Below are 16,572 nucleotides of genomic sequence, written 5' to 3'. Positions count from 1 at the left end.
TGCGGTAGTCACAGGCAAAGAGGGTTATTGTACTGCTTTCTGCAGACCAGTGATCAAAACAGTTCATTAGGAATTATTTGCTGTCGTAACTAGGCAAAGAGGAAAATGTTCTGTTCTTTGTACCAGCGCTGTATTGAGTGTCTGCCCGCCCATTCAAGGCTGATTTTAATGATTCAAGCTGGTGAGCTTAGGCTTCAAGTGAACAAATTTTACTGTATAATCAGATAGCCAGAGGACCATGAGTAATACCAGCATTTGAATTTGGGTTGCAAGAAGGCTACAAGGGGCCAGAAAGATAGTACAGAGGACACCTGTCCCACATGTGACTGACCCCAGTTGGAATTCTAGTACATTGATATTTTTTTCTAATATTTTATTTAAACACCTTGATTACATACATGATTGTCTTTGGGTTTCAGTCATGTAAAGAACACCACCCATCACCAGTGCAACATTCCCATCACCAAAGTACATTGATATTTTTTCTTCAAGTACCACTAGTAGAAACCCCCTGAGCACAGAGCAAGGAGGAATAATACTTGAGCATTACTGTGTGTGCCCAAAAACAAAAGAAAAAAAAAGGCTGGTACAAGAATAAGGTGCTATATTCTACACTAAATCTTTCATGCATTTATGTAATTTTATATAATATGTAAGTCATAATCATTATTGATCTTAATACTAAGAAAAGGGATCAGGAGAGAATTCAAATGGTTGGAGCACATGCTTTTTTTTTTTTTTTTTAAGAAAAATGGTATAAATTTTCTTTCTTTCTTTTTTCTTTTTGGTTTCCATACATACATGCTTTGCAGGCAGAGGCCTGGGTTTAATTTCCAGCAGTGAGCAATACCCCTAGGTACCACCAGGGGTGATCTTCTGAACACTGAGCTAAGGAGTAGTCCTTTAGAACTGCCAGTATGGCCTGAAAACCAAAATAAAAAATGAAACACAGGGAATATCTTGAAACATACTTGAGAGGCCAGGAAGAATGGCACAGGAGAATAAGGTCTCTTACACTTTTCCACTAGTATCTATGTTTTGCCTGAGAAATTTTTCCACAGCCCCAAGTATATAAAGTAGGTAAAAAAAAAATTAAATGTTTACAAATAATAATTTATAATTTTAGAAAACAAACAGTGCCCATTCATTCAGTTTCGTGACTTCTAGGGCCTGAAGCTCCTGCCTGTCATTCCCAGGTGTCCAACATGTACAAAGTATGATTTGGATACCTCTGCTGTTTGAGATTGGCTATTTTGCTGTCTGTGATCCAAGTACTGCCAGCCTGCAGTATTGACTGCACACCACTATGAGTATGTGATCACCACAAAAAAGGAGTCCCATGGTGAGAAAGTGTGCTCCCTTCTGAGTGCATTAGTGTGCATGTATGCAGCACAGCACCCCATGGTGAGAGCATGCATGTGAGCACTACAGCGCCCCCTGGTGAAAGCACTCATCTGCACACCACAGTGCCCCCTGGTAAGAGTATGTGTGTAAGCTACATAACACACCCTAATGAGCATATATGTGTGTGAGCACGACAGCGCCCCCTAGTAAACACCACACCCTGATTAGGATGGCAACTTCATCACCACCACTAACTGCCAAAAGAAGAGGGAGGGGATGAAAAAGGAGGGAGAAACTGATTTGAAACTGTGTCTCCTTTTGTTGTTTTATTTTGGGAGTCATATCCAGTGATGTTTCAGGCTTACTCTTGGCTCTGCACTCAAGAATCAATATTGAAGAGGCGGAGAGATGGGTGGAGGTAAGGCGTTTGCCTTTCATGCAGAGGGATAGTAGTTCGAATTCTGGCATCCCATATGGTCCCCTGTGGCTGCCAGGGGCGATTTCTGAGCATAGAACCAGGAGTAACCCCTGAGCGCTGCCGGGTATGACCCAAAAACCAAAAGAAAAAAAAAAAAGGACCAATATTGGGACCATATGTGGTGAGTGGCAGGAATGGAACCTGGGTTGGCTGTCTGCAAGGTAAGTGACTTGCTTGTACTATCTCTCCAGCCCTGAAGCTGTATCTTTCTACAATGAAACCCAATGCAAGCAATTTAATTTTAGCACAATGATGTCATCTTCCACATGAAAACACTGTTGGTTTGGCCAATTTAACAGCTTTTGCAAAATACTGGACTTGTATTTTGGTTTTAGAGTTTAAATATGAGTTATCTAAAATCTAAAACAAAAGAATAAATATGAGAGCATAATGCATTGAGTACTAGTCAGTTTATTATTTCCCCAGCTGAAATGAAGCATAGAAATGTTATTGCACAGTCACTAACTCGTAAGATCATAGTGCAGAATGATGTTCTCAATGCTTAAGAAATATTTGCCAAACTATGTTGTATTGCCATTATAATAAATATAATTAAGATCAACGTTGGGCGTCTGTGAGATTAGTTCACCCAAAACAATATTTTCAAATCATTTCTCTGAAACAATTATTGAAGTGAGAGAAACTCCTTAATTGAGGTTCTTAATCTTGGTTTAATTGGCTGGGTCTGGGCAGGGAGAGCTCAAGTCTTGGTCTGGAACATTCATCTGTATTCATAGGGCCTCTGGGAGATTAAGCATCACCAACCCTTTTGAATATAGCATAAAGAAAGGAAAAATATTTCTCCAGAGCCGAGTGCTAAAGCATAGAGAAGATAATAGGACCTACAATCAGGAACTTGAATAACATCAGAAATCATCCTTTAGCCTGCTTTCTCCCCTGTTCTCTTTCTCTCAATTCGATTTGGCTGCTTTATCTGCACAACTTTTTGTCGATTGCTTTCTCCCACACAGACTGGCTTCCTTGATACCTGCCTGCTGGATCCTTTGCTGAGCTCCAGTTGCAAAACCCTGGAGAACCGCGCTGAGGGCTGTGCCTGGAGATGACTCTGACCCTCCCAATGGGGTCACCCAGCTCTTTCTGCCAGGTCCAAGTGGGCCCTTGATAATGGAGGGGCAGAGTGGGCCTTCGAGGTGTGTATGGGCTTCTGCCAACATCCATCTGGCTTTCTTTCAGAGAGAAGGTTGGAAATCAGCAGAGTTCAGGTTCATACTTACCTTCCTGGGTGGAGCTCTCATAGTGCCTGCATCCTGGTTGTTTCTGGGATCACCAACCCAGCCTGTTCTCTACAAGGACCCTCCCAACCCTCCTGAAAACAGAAGTGCCCAGGTCTTACAGAGATACCACCCAGAGTTGACAGTGACTGAGAACGGCAGAGCTGAGAGCTAGGAGAAAGAGACAAAGCATGTGCTGGCATGAAGTAGGCATCATACCTGTGGGTCAGACTCCTATTCAGGAAAGGGTGCTGGGCTCCCACTTTCCTGATGGGACCAAGGCCTGAGGCTAGCCCCATAGTGTCTCTTCGAGAATTCTCAATTCATATCTATCTTATGTGTGTTCCCACTATAGAGAACTATTGTGGCCTCCCTTTCTCTCTCTTGCATTTGTCAGTCCCCTGAGGGCAACCATTCTTGTCATACCACATGCCCAGCCTCTGGCATCTTGCTTGGTAGTGGGGGATATTCTGAGGAAGACATAGATGAGGATTGAGTGAAACCAGCCTGCAGCAGGTGATTTAAAGTTAGACTTTAGGGCAGGCAAGAATCCACTGCAGACAGGACCCAGAGAACCAGTGGTGAGAGATAAGAGACTAGTGGACCAAGAGGCATGGATGGGCTGGAAGGAGATGAGAAGGCAGGTGGTAGGCATTGTTGGAAACTGAGGCAGGCCAACATGTGACTGCTTTCTGGGGTGGGCAAGGTTGTCCTAGGAGGATTGTTCTAGAAGCACTGTATTTCTACTCTGATGTGATTATAATAATTCTGAAGACATTGGCAGCCCAACGTGAGAACTCTCAATTTTTAATGTTCAGTGGACTCAAGAGGAAACTACGTTGCCATTAATCACATTGCAGCTGATACCATATTGAAGGGCAGTGAAGTGTGTGCAAGCGAAATGCAAAGGGGGGGTGGTAAGTAACAAGAAATTTCCAAATGGCTCAGAAGCACTGAGGAAATAAATAAATTAAAAGGTTAGTAAGCAGAGAAGTGTGGAGTCATTTACTTGGATCCTTTGGTGCAAAATGAAATATACCACAATGGATAGAAATGATGCTTTTAATGACACCCCCAAGTCTCTATCCCTTCTTGTTGGCTCAAAGGAGTCTTTGCTAAACTAGAACCAACCTGGAACCCAAATTTCTGAGTTTCAGATCTCTGGGTGCAGCTGATACCCAGGCAGGGACAGTTACCAAGTGAAACCAGAGTATAAAGGCACCCCTGTACTCACACCTCCTCTCCTGCGAGAAACACTGGCTTATCTACCAATATTTACCAGTATGCTGGGGACTCCCCAAATACCAGCACTAGAGTGCCCTGCCCAAATAGCCACCAATTCTGTGGCTTTTCTGACACCCAAGAATTCACCTTCTCGATGAACAATCCTAGGATCGACTGTGGGTCGGAAGCTCTCTGTAGGGAGAGTCTCCTGAACACGGGGCTTCTCCAGCTGCATTATGAGATGGAGCAAGAGTTCATGCTCACCTCTGCTGGCCTTGATCCCTGCTTTCCTCTTTTGGTTTTCTTTTTTTGGGAACACATTTTTTGCTCTTTTGTAGTACCAGGATCAAACCCAAAGTCTCACACAGGCAGAGTAAATGCTTTATCTCTGAATTCCATATCTCTATTTTTTTTTACACTTGCTCCTACCAACCATCCTACCTCCCCCGCTTCTCACACTCCCCACTTCTTTTTCTCTTTTTATTGCGACCAATGTAAATTACAAGTTAACTTCCACAGTTATATTTAAGGTGCAAAGTGACAGTGAATTATGGCCATTTCCCATCACCAGTGTTGCCTTCTCTCCACCCTGTTTCTAGCATGCATCCCATACCCCCCCCCTTTGTTCCCTGGCCTGCTAGTATAGCTGATCCCTTTTGCATATATCTTTTTGTTTGTTTCTTTTGTTTTTGTCTTTGGGTCACATCCAGCAGCACTCAGGGGTTACTCCTGGCTCTATGCTCAGAAATCGCTCCTGGCAGGCTCGGGGGACCATATGGGACACCGGGATTTGAACCACTGTCCTTCTGCATGCAAGACAAATGCCCTACCTCTATGCTTTCTCTCCGGCCCCTTTATTTGAGATTTTTTTGTATATATTTTGATGTAGATTGGGCATCTTGTTACACTCCGCATTTCTTACATCTTGGTTTGACCCTTGAAGACCAAAGATTCCCAGACTTATTTGGCCTATGTTTCCTTTCCATTCGTTTGTCTTTGTTTCCGCTTTGTTTTGTTTTTGAGCCACACCTGGCAGTGCTCAGGACTTACTCTTGGCTCTGGGCTCAAGGAATCACTGCTGGCAGGACTTGGGGGACCTTATGGGGTGCTGGGGGATTGAACATAAGTAAGTCACGTGTAACTTCCTCCTTTCTAGGTAATAAGCTGAGCCTCCAGCTCAGATGGGTCACATTCGCCTACGCAATAAGCAGAGGTAACATTAGAACTTCAGTGCTTGTCCTGTTCTGGGACTTTTAGATACATCTTTCATATAGAATAGGAAGCCCATGGTGCCAGAGTGATAGCATAGCAGTAGGGCGTTTGCCTTGCACACTGCCAACACAGGATGGACCCTGGCATCCCATATAGTCCCCAGAGCCTGCCAGGAATGATTTCTGATCACAGACAGCCAGGGGTAGCTAGAGTGCTGCTGGGTGTGACCCAAAAAAACAAACAAAGAGAGAGAGAGAGAGACAGAGAGACAGAGAGACAGAGAGAAAAGAAAAGGAAGAGGAAGCCCAAGTTTTATGTTTGGGCGACCAAGAAGGCAGCTGTGTCTGGAGCAGACTGTACCCTGCACAGCTCATGGTTCTGTTCAGAGAAGAGGCTCAGGCTTCTGAAATACTGAGGTTCCATGACAAATCCATGAGCAAAGGAAGTTTACGGTATCATTTGCAATATCATCAAACTCCGATTCAAGACTTTAATCTTTCTGCTTGGTTTATACATTATTTAAAAGAGAAATCTCTGGGGGCTGGAATACATTTGCTTTGTATGTGGTCCACCGAGTTGGATCTCCGGCATTCCATATTGTTTCCTGAGCACTGCCAGGAATGATCCTAGAGCACAGGGCCAGGAATAAGATCTGAGCATGACCAGGTGTGGTATAAAACAAAACAAACTTTCCCCTACCCCAAAATAAAAAAGGGAGAAAGGTCCAAAAGAACATTATTTAAATTCTAAAAAAAATAGTGTAAGCACGAAGCAAAAATGACAAGTATGACAGCCCTATGTTGTGGCTTGCCTTTACTGGTACTTTCATGGAGCACAGAACCCTTGGAGAAGCTGAGTTGCCTGGTGCCTCTGAGAAAGGACTAAGGATGGGCTCCTGGGGGGAACTCTGCAGCCCACTCCCAAGTTTCCTTCACCTTGGGAACAGTGGTTTGCAAGCTTGGCTATAGACTGTAGCCCCTAGATAGAAGCATCTAGAAATCCTGCAGCCCAAGTCAGACCTGGGACTAACACTAACAGCATTTTTGAGAATCTTCTGGAATGGGGAATTTGGAAAGATCATATTGGTGATTCCAGTGTGCCTCCAAGTATAAGCCTTCTTGGGTCCTGCCCAGAGCCTGACTGACTACCTGGAAAGATTTCATCTCTGCATGACAGGAAGTGAATGAATGCATGGAGGGGCAAGTCTGAAAAAGGAGCAGACAAATGCCCTTGTGCTCGGGGAGAAAACCCTGAGTTCTTGGCCACCCAGAGGCTCATATCATTATCTTTGTTGACAAATATCTGGGAGTTGGAAGTCAGGCTATTCAGGCCTCTGACAAAGGCCTGCATTTGCTCTAGCAGATTCACTAAGAGCAGCAAGAAGGCAAAAATGAAAACAAACAAATAACCAAACAAACAAAAACCAATGTGACAGCCTAGAAGCACAGGAAGCTAGAGTAAACAGTCCCAAGGAGAGTGAGTCCAGCTCTTTAATTTACCCTGGGCAGACTGGCTTTGGCCAGGGTCCCGAAGGGCTGTCATCATGACCTCCATGAAGTCTGACTCATGCAGGTGAGGTGGTGGGAGCGTTTTAGGAAGCAGAGGGGGCCTGGGCTTAAGTCAGATCGTCGAGAAACAGTCTGTTCTGACCAGATTCAATGTCTGGGTTTGGACACTTGATGGGCTGAGCAGCTCTAAGAGCACAGCTTTGCAGCAAGATTTTTCTATTTTTTAAGCTAGTTAGCTCCTTGCTGGGGCAGGCTGTCCCTGAGAGTGCTGGCCCAGGGTAAGCAAAACTGGTGGGGTGGAGGTGGATGGAACAGCCATAGGGGGTTCTTGACAATGTGTTCTGAATCCAGAGGTCTACTGAGAAGCTAAGCATCTGCAAAAGGGGTCTCCTCTGGCTTGGAGATTTGTTGTTTCCTTAAGGAGATTTCATTTTCTCTCTGCAGGGAGCCTCCTTGCTCTGTCTGCAAGGTTCTTCCTCTTAGGAGCTGAGCGTGGAGTTGAGTTGCCGTGGGAACCAGAGGGCTCTACAGATGAAAACTTGACCCCATAGGAAAGGAAGAGAGTGCAGGAAAAGGAAATAGCTTGAACACCGGGGCCTTTAAAACATCTATGGTTGAAGGGCTTCACCTGCTTTCCTGTGTAATTGCAATTGCCCAGCTCAAGGTCTTAATGTGGGATCTCAGAGGAGCAGGAATTGGTTGATTCTATTAGCCTGATAGGATTGATGGGATTCTAGCTTTACCCCAAATTGCAGAAGAAATAGATAAATAATAATAATAAATAAATAAATAAAAAATAAAATAATAAATAAAGAAATAGATAAATAAAGCAAATAACTAAAACACAGAAAACAAAAACATGTGCTTACTCAGTATCCAGAATAACCAGCAGAAAAGCTTTAAAGTTGTGAAATGACAATTATTTTCAGTGAAAATTTATGAGGCTAAGTTAAACAAGTTCTTTCTAAACCTTTCTTGTTGGGTAGGGTGAATGTTGTGCCACATCCAGTGATATCCAGGGGCTCTTCTGGGTTCTGTGCTTAGGAGTGACCCCAGCAGTACTCAGAGGACCAGATATGGTGCTGGTGGTTTGAATCAGGGTTGGTATGATGTAAGGCAAGCTCTTTACTCTTGTACAAAACATCAAAAAGGTATTTTAAAAAGTGCATTGTTGGAGAGCCAGAGAGATAGCAGAGTGGTAGGGTGTTTGCCTTGCACGTGGACAACCCAGGCTGGACCTGAGTTCAATTCCCAGCTTCCCATATGGTCCCCTGAGCCTTCCAGAAGCTATTTCTGAGTGTAGAGGAGTAAACCCTGAGCACCTCAAGGTATGCCCCCCCCCAAAAAAAGGTATATTGTTGGGACCAGAGCAATAGTACAGTGGGTAGTGGGGGACTTTTGCCTTGCATGCAGCTAACCTGGGTTCAATACTTGGCATCCCATTATGGCCCCCCAAGCTTTCCAGGAGTAATTTCTGAGCACAGCGGTAGAAGTAACCCCTGAGCACTGTAGGTGTAGCCCAAAAACAAACCAAAAAAAAAAAAGTGCATTGTTATGTAAGTGATCAGTAAGTTTTATTCAGCTTAACTTGACAGTGATGATCAGTAACCCTTTTGGGTAGGAGGCTATGAAAGTTAAAATGTATTTTTCAGTGGTACTTGAAATGGGGTTTACTCCCCATTCTGAGTTTGGGATCACTCCTGGTAGTGTTCGGGGACTATAAGATGCTGGGGAACAAACCCAGGCCTCTGTATACAAAGCCTGTGCTCAGTCAGTGATGTCTCACCCTGGCCCATAGCGGATCTCTGCAATGCAAAGAAACCATTAGCCATCCACATAGCTTTTAAGAAGCTACCACGTGGTTGGGCATGTACAGATCTTAGGTCAAGTATGCGCAATGAAGTTGCATGTACTTTTTCTGCTGGGTAGTGTGACAAAAGTTATGGGTAGTTGGCTAGGGACACTTGACTTGTAGTTGGCTCAGAGAGATGCCCTCAGCGTAAAATGCAACAATCTTCCCCCCCAAACTTCAAAAGCATGGTAATAATAAAAAAGGAAATAGAAAAGGCCTTAAGATAAAACATGCTGGGGCCGGGAAGGTGGCACTAGAGGTAAGGTGTCTGCCTTGCAAGCGCTAGCGTAGGACAGACCGCAGTTCAATCCCCCGGCATCCCATATGGTGCCCCCCCCAAGCCAGGGGCGATTTCTGAGCACATAGCCAGGAGTGACCCCTGAGCACCGAAAGGGTGTGGCCCAAAAACCAAAAAAAAAAAAAAAGAAACCCCAAAAAAGATCAAACATGCTGATTGCATGCTGGCAATGACACTGTGGATCTATTGACCTTAACTAGAAAAAAATCATTAAAAGTGTCAATTTTTTTTTAATTATGAGAACAAAGATGGAAAGAAAGAGGACAAGGTAAAGTTACAGAGGAAGGACAATCACCCATAAACAGAATTCTTAGAAGAAATTCCCTTGCTGATACCTTAATTTTGAACTTTCAGCCAAAGAACATTAAGAAAAATAAAATAGAACCCATGTACAATTACTTTGTCCCTCAAGTCCCCAGATTGTAGTACATTATAACATTTCTTAGCAGTACACAAAGCAATCTAAGGCCATAAAACTTATGTAACTCTTTAAACATTGAAGGCATAGTATTTTCTTACATTTCCTTGCACATGCATATTAGTTTAAGTTAACCTCAAAAATTTAAGTGTTTTTTTTTAAGGATTAGAGTCAAAGGAGCAACGTAAAAATGGTGTTAGAGTGGCAGTTGTTGTTTGCATAGGCCCACCAAAATATGAGGGATGGGAAGGAAAAGCCTTGGCCTAAATACAAGGAGACCCTACCCCTGAAGTTTCCTGGCAGAAGACCATTTCTAGGCTCCAGGCAAACTAGTTTGTCTAATCCAAGTCATTGTCTTTAGTGCCAATGATCCCTGAGTTCAGAGCCAGGCATAGCCCTGAGCACAGCAGTGAGGTCTCCAGACAGAAGCATCTGAAGTGCAGGGCTGGAAAGATGAGTCAGCAGACTGTGTTTGTGCTTTGAGTGGGGAGGTCCTGGGTTGATCCCCTTCCCACATATGGCCCTGAGCACTGCCAGGAGTGACTGCTGAGCACAGAGTGGGGAGAAGCCCTGAGCACAATTAGGTGTAGCCCCAAGACAAACAGACATACAAGCAAAGATGTCACCTCTGTTTTGAAATAGTGGAGGACCAGTGGATCTGGTGTTTACATCAGAGCCTCGAATCAGAACAAGTTGGGTTCTCCACAGCTGTGCCCTGCTGTACTCTGGGCTGCTAACCTGGTTACAGAGCCTCCTTCCAGCTCTTCCTTTCTCTAATAGGCTGGGTCTTTAAATGGTGGGAGAGAAGAGGCTGGAGATATAGCATGGAGGTAAAGCATTTGCCTTGCATGTAGAAGGTTGGTGGTTTGAATCCTGGCATCCCATATGGTCCCCTGAGCCTGCCAAAAACGGTTTCTGAGCATAGAGCCAGGAGTAACCCCTGAGTGCTGCTGGGTGTGACCCCCCCAAAAAAAATGGTGGGAGAGAAGGAGACACTCTCCCTTAATCTGCATTTATCCTCAGATTCCGATCAAGGTCTAGGGAAAATATGGTGCCCAGTAGTTTTCTGGGCCTCGGGACAATGCCAGATACCTGTAACCTCAGATTTGTGCTGGGAACACCTTCCAGGACATTGTTCATTCTTCCCTGCTTAGTTTCCTCTTCCCTGGAGAGATGTATGGAAGGCTCAGAGACAAAAAGCATGTGCCTTGCCAGCATGAGACCGCTTTTGAGCACCATGACTAACATTATGTGACCCCAATTCTGTCCTCAGTGAGTGCCACAACCAAGGGTGTGCAGGGCTTGTGGGAGGAGAAGGGTTTGAGTAGGTGGAGGTGGGCGGGAGTGTGGGGAGGGAGGGGAATATAGTGGGAGAGATCATATGGTGCTTGCTAGAGTGATCCCTAAGATCAGATCCAGGAATAGGTCCTTAGTACCACTGGGTGCAGCCCCTAAATAAAAAACAAGTGAAAGGAGCATGGGCGTCCTGCCTGCTTAACATCTTTTAAGGGTCAGAGATATTGCTCAGTGGTTGTTTCTTTCTTTCTTTTTTCTTTTCTTTTTTTTTTTTTTTTTGGTTTTTGGGTCACACTCGGCAGCACTCAGGGGTTACTCCTGACTTTATGCTCAGAAATCGCTCCTGGCAGGCGTGGGGCACCATATGGGATGCCGGGATTTGAACCGATGACCTTCTGCATGAAAGGCAAACGCCCTACCTCCATGCTATCTCTCCAGCCCCTCAGTGGTTGTTTCTTCCTTGCAAGCACCTGACTTTGATTCTGTCACTGCCAAAAAAAAATTTTTTTTTTCACCAGAATCTTTGAATCTTTCATGCCTCCTGATGCCAGTTACCTTGTTGGCTTTGTGCTTCTATCAGGGAAGAACTATGCTAAAATAGAGAAGGTTCTCCCCTAGTATTACAATTTTGGGGGGTTGCTATTTCTGGCTCTACCCAGCTGTAATCATTCCTAGTGGAACTTAAGGAACCATATGTATTGCCAGAGATCAAACTTCACAGCAAGAAACTTGCCTGCTGTGCTATCTCTATGGCCCCTACAATTTAGAATTTTTATTTTAATTATATGAGATTCTGGGATCAAACTCAGTTCAGTTGTGTGCAAGGCAAGCTCCTTACCTCTGTACTCTTTTTCTGGCCTCAATTCTATCTGATTTTGATAGCTGAAGCAGCCCGAGTGTCACATGGCATAGAAGTTATACCATAGCTAGAAACTGTCATTTCCACAACCCCCTCACCCAACTTGCCTCCCTGGCCAACCTGCTCTCCACTCAGCCTACCCACCTCCTCTTCTGAACACTCAGGATTGTGTAGCACAGAGAATGACTATGGCTGCTGCAGGCTGGTCACCTAGCAATTCTAGAAAATGCCCGGCAATTACCAAGCCTATAATCAGAAGGGGGAAATGTCCTAAGTTTTCAAAGGCAAAATCTGCTTCTGTTTAGCATTTTCTACCTAGTCTTTCATGCAGAATAAGGGCCTGAGAAAAGCTTTGCTTGAATTGGTGAATGCCACACAGGAATTTAAGAAGCATCTGGAGACTGAAGCACTTTAAGCATTGTGGTGTGTGTGTGTGTGTGTGTGTGTGAAAATTGGTCATTTGTACATCATGTACATTGTACATTGTACAAGGTGCAAGTTTGTGCAAGTCTTTTGCATTTTTAGTCAAGTAATTTTGTTTTAAATGCTGATTTTTTTTTTTTTTTTTTTAGTTTTTTGGTGGTCACTCAGGGGTTACTCCTGGCTTCATGCTCAGAAATTGCTCTTGGCAGGCTCAGGAGACCATATGAGATGCTGGGATTTGAACCACCGACCTTCTGCATGCAAGGCAAACGCTCCAACTCCATGCTATCTCTCTGGCCCCTTTAATGCTGATTTGTAAGACTTTATTTTACTCTCATATTCTCTCGAGTCTTTTTGTTTTGTTTTGTTTTGGGGTCATACCCGGAAGCGCTCAAGGGTTCTCCTGGCTCTACACTCAGAAATCACTCCTGGCAGGCTCGGGGACCATATGGGATGCCAGAATTCGAAACACCAACCTTCTGCATGTAAGGCAAATGCCTTACCTCCATGCTATTTCTCTGGCCCCTCCTCTTGAGTCTTATTGACTGTCAGTTCCATGGTTTCTTGATCATCTTCAACATTACCGGCTCTAAAGTCTTTATCAGAGAGGCTATACAGGTGGCTGACACTAGTTGGGTCTTCAGAATTACCATCTTTATTCACTAAACATGATAGGGTTCTGTGTTGTTTTCCCATTGTGACCTTTGCAGTGTGGTGATGTTTCTTATGTATTGTGGTGGGGCTCATTGACTAGAAGAAATGTGTGGTCACAGAGTGAAACAGAGCAGCTATGTTCTTTTCAGGGTACACTGACCTGGGGGTGAAAATGGCTCTTCTGAGTTAAAGAAAACCATGCTGCTGGTCTGTCTGCCTGCCTCAGATTCTTGGGGCTGTATGGTTGGGTGGAGCTCAGCTGGGGTCTGTAAGAATTTTTTTTTTTGTTTGTTTTTGGGCCACACCCGGCAGTGCTCAGGGGTTACTCCTGGCTGTCTGCTCAGAAATAGCTCCTGGCAGGCACGGGGGACCATATGGGACACCGGGATTTGAACCAACCACCTTTTGGTCCTGGATCGGCTGCTTGCAAGGCAAACGCCGCTGTGCTATCTCTCCGGGCCCGGTCTGTAAGAATTCTTAAAAATATTCTGAATAGGGGCCGGGCGGTGGCGCTGGAGGTAAGGTGCCTGCGCTAGCCTAGGACGGATCACGGTTCGATCCCCTGGCGTCCCATATGGTCCCCCAAGAAGCTAGGAGCAACTTCTGAGCGCATAGCCAGGAGTAACCCCTGAGCATCACAGGGTGTGGCCCAAAAACCAAAAAAAAAAAAAAAAAAAATTCTGAATAGGGCTCGGAGAGATAGCACAGCGGCGTTTGCCTTGCAAGCAGCCGATCCAGGACCAAAGGTGGTTGGTTCGAATCCCAGTGTCCCATATAGTTCCCTGTGCCTGCCAGGACCTATTTCTGAGTAGACAGCCAGGAGTAACCCCTGAGCACTGCAGGGTGTGGCCCAAAAACCAGAAAAAAAAATTCTGAATATAAGGGCCAGAGAGACAGTATGGAGGTAATGCATTTACCTTACATGCAGAAGGTCGGTGGTTCAAATCCCGGCATCCCATATGGTCCCCCGAGCCTGCCAGGAGTGATTTCTGAGCATAGAGCCAGGAGTAACCCCTGAGCGCTGCTGGGTGTGACCCAAAAAACAAAAATAAAATAATTCTGAATACAAATTTTTTATTCAATAAGGTATATGCTTGTCAAATGTGTTGTATTTCCTCTCTAGGCTGTGTTGTGTCTATTCATTTTCTTCTTGGTTTGGGGCCATACTTGGTGATACTCAGGGTTATTCCCAATGGGGGATTTGGGGACCATTTCCAGTGCTAGGGACTGAACGTGGCCTTCTGCACACAGAGCAAGCACTTCTAGTATCTCTCAATCCCCATTCATTTTCTTTTCCTTTTTTTTAAATTTTGGTATATACTCCATAGTGCTCAGGGATGACTCTGTGCTCAAGGATCGCTCCTGGGGGCCGGAGAGATAGCAGGGAGGAAGGGCATTTGCCTTGCATGCTTAAGGATGGTGGTTCAAATACTGGCATCCCATATGGTCCCCCGAACCTGCCAGGAGTCATTTCTTAGCATAGAACTAGGATTAACTCCTGAGCGCTTCTACATGTGACCCAAGAAAACAAACCCCCCCCCCAAAAAAAAACAAAACAGAAAAAAAGGATTGCTCCTGGTGGGTGAAAGGGCCCTATGAGATGCTAAAGATCAAATTTGAGTTGACCACATGCAAGGCAAGTACTCTATATTCTATAGTGTCATCTGGCCACATCTCCATTTTTATGATGCTTTTTTTAGAACATGCCATCTTTTTGTTTTGTTTTGTTTTTGTTTTTGGGTCATACCCCGCAGCGCTCAGGGGTTACTCCTGGCTCTATGCTCAGAAATCGCTCCTGACAGGCTCGGGGGACTATATGGGATGCCGGGATTCGAACCACCATTCTTCTGCATGCAAGGCAAACACCTAACCTCCATGCTATCTCCATGATATCCGGCCCCAACGTGCCATCTTAAATTTTACTGAGGTTTAGCTTTTTAAAGATTTTTTTTGTAGTAGTACTAAGGCTCATTAATCATTAAGGCCATATCCATGGTGCTTGGAGGCTACATAACAGAGGGTTTGAACCCAGGGCTTTGCACATCTCAGACATCTGCTCTACTACTTTAGCCATCCCTGAACTTACTAGTTTTCAAAAATACATAATATGGGCCCCTAGAATGCTGCTCCCAGGAGGCTCCCCAAGGCCCAGCACCAAAAGCCCCTGCCTTAAAGCATGAGATTATGCTTGATACCTGGTACATCCCACGTGTCCCATGAAGCTCTGCTATTTGAGACCCCCCAGTAATCTTCAGAATATACATCGGGCTTGTGCCACAACAAAGCCAGTGTGCAGCTCCTACTGAACAACACTGCAACTAGAGATGTTTGATCTCCTTGACCAGGGTGCAAACCCTGGTGAGCACATGGTAAACACCACAGTGACCTCGTGAGCATGACAATCCTAAAAAAAGCACCACCCATCCCACCCCCTGTGCATGCATCTGTATAAACATCACAACTGAAAGTAGGTGATCAGAAGCACAACCCCTAGCTAATACCACAACCAGGTGTGCAAGGGTCACAACTAAGAATGTGTACCATGACAACCATAAAGAGAAGGAAAGGACTGATAGAACAAAAAAAAAATATTAATGCTGGGCCTCAGAAGTGTTCAGGGACCAGCACCTGCCTTGTAGGCATGAGGCCCTGGGCCCGGTGCTTCATAAAAAGGGTGTCATAGAACTGAAACTCATTCATGAACAACTTTGTAGCCATTGTATTTTAATAAAGTAATTTATTTATTTATTTTTTTGTTTTGGGGCCACACCCAATGACACTCAAGGGTTAACTCCTGGCTATGTGCTCAGAAATCACTCCTGGCTTGGGGGACCATATGGGACACTGAGGCATTCAATCAAGGTCCATCCTAGGTCAGTCGTGTGCAAGGCAAAAGACCTACTGCTGTGCCACCGCTCCGACCCCAGTGATTTATTTTTTTAAAAAAGGGGAAAAAAGTATGATCTCCAGGGGCTGGAGATATAGCACAGAGGTAGGGTGCTTGCTTGGATGCAGCCAATTCAGGTTGGACAGTGGTTTGAATTCCGTATGGTCCTCCATGCTAGGAGCAATTTCTTTCTTTCTTTTTTTTTTTTTTTTGGTTTTTGGGTCACACCCGACAGCGCTCAGGGGTTACTCCTAGTTCAACACTCAGAAATCGCTCCTGGCAGCACCTCCAGGTGTGACCCAAAAATACAAAAACAAACAAACAAACAAACAAAATGTGATCTCCAATGAACCACAATCAAGGTTGTGTGCGTGCTACTAGTAAAATACTCATCACTCAGAGACAATACAACCAATCACCAATAATGTGACCCCTGATCATGGCAGCAACACAGGGAAGGGGTGAGAGCTTGTATTTTGTCCAAGAATGCTGCTCATCCCTAGGTCATGAGATTATTATCCTTTATTCTTGCAATTGTGCAAGAATAAAAAGCTATGCTAGTTGCCTTTGGGTCAATGTCTTATTCTGAATGAACTTTTGTAAGTGGAGTAAGGTAGGGACTGAGGTTCAATATTTTTCCATACATATACATGGTTGTTCCAGCACTCTGATTCAAAATATTTTCCCTTCCTCATTGAATTTGCGTCAACTTTTGAAAACAGTCCAAATGTCCATAGATAGATAAATGGATGCAAATTTGTAGTATATTCAGATTATAGAATATGATTCAGCAATTTAAGAAAGAGTAAGTTAGGAAGACATGCAACGACCCAAATGAATTATTCAAGAAAACCATGCTGAGGGAAGAAACTGAGCACAAAGGAGCT

Source organism: Suncus etruscus, chromosome 10 (genome assembly GCF_024139225.1).
Source record: "Suncus etruscus isolate mSunEtr1 chromosome 10, mSunEtr1.pri.cur, whole genome shotgun sequence".
Lineage (NCBI taxonomy): Eukaryota > Metazoa > Chordata > Mammalia > Eulipotyphla > Soricidae > Suncus > Suncus etruscus.
This window is presented reverse-complemented; position numbering follows the sequence as displayed.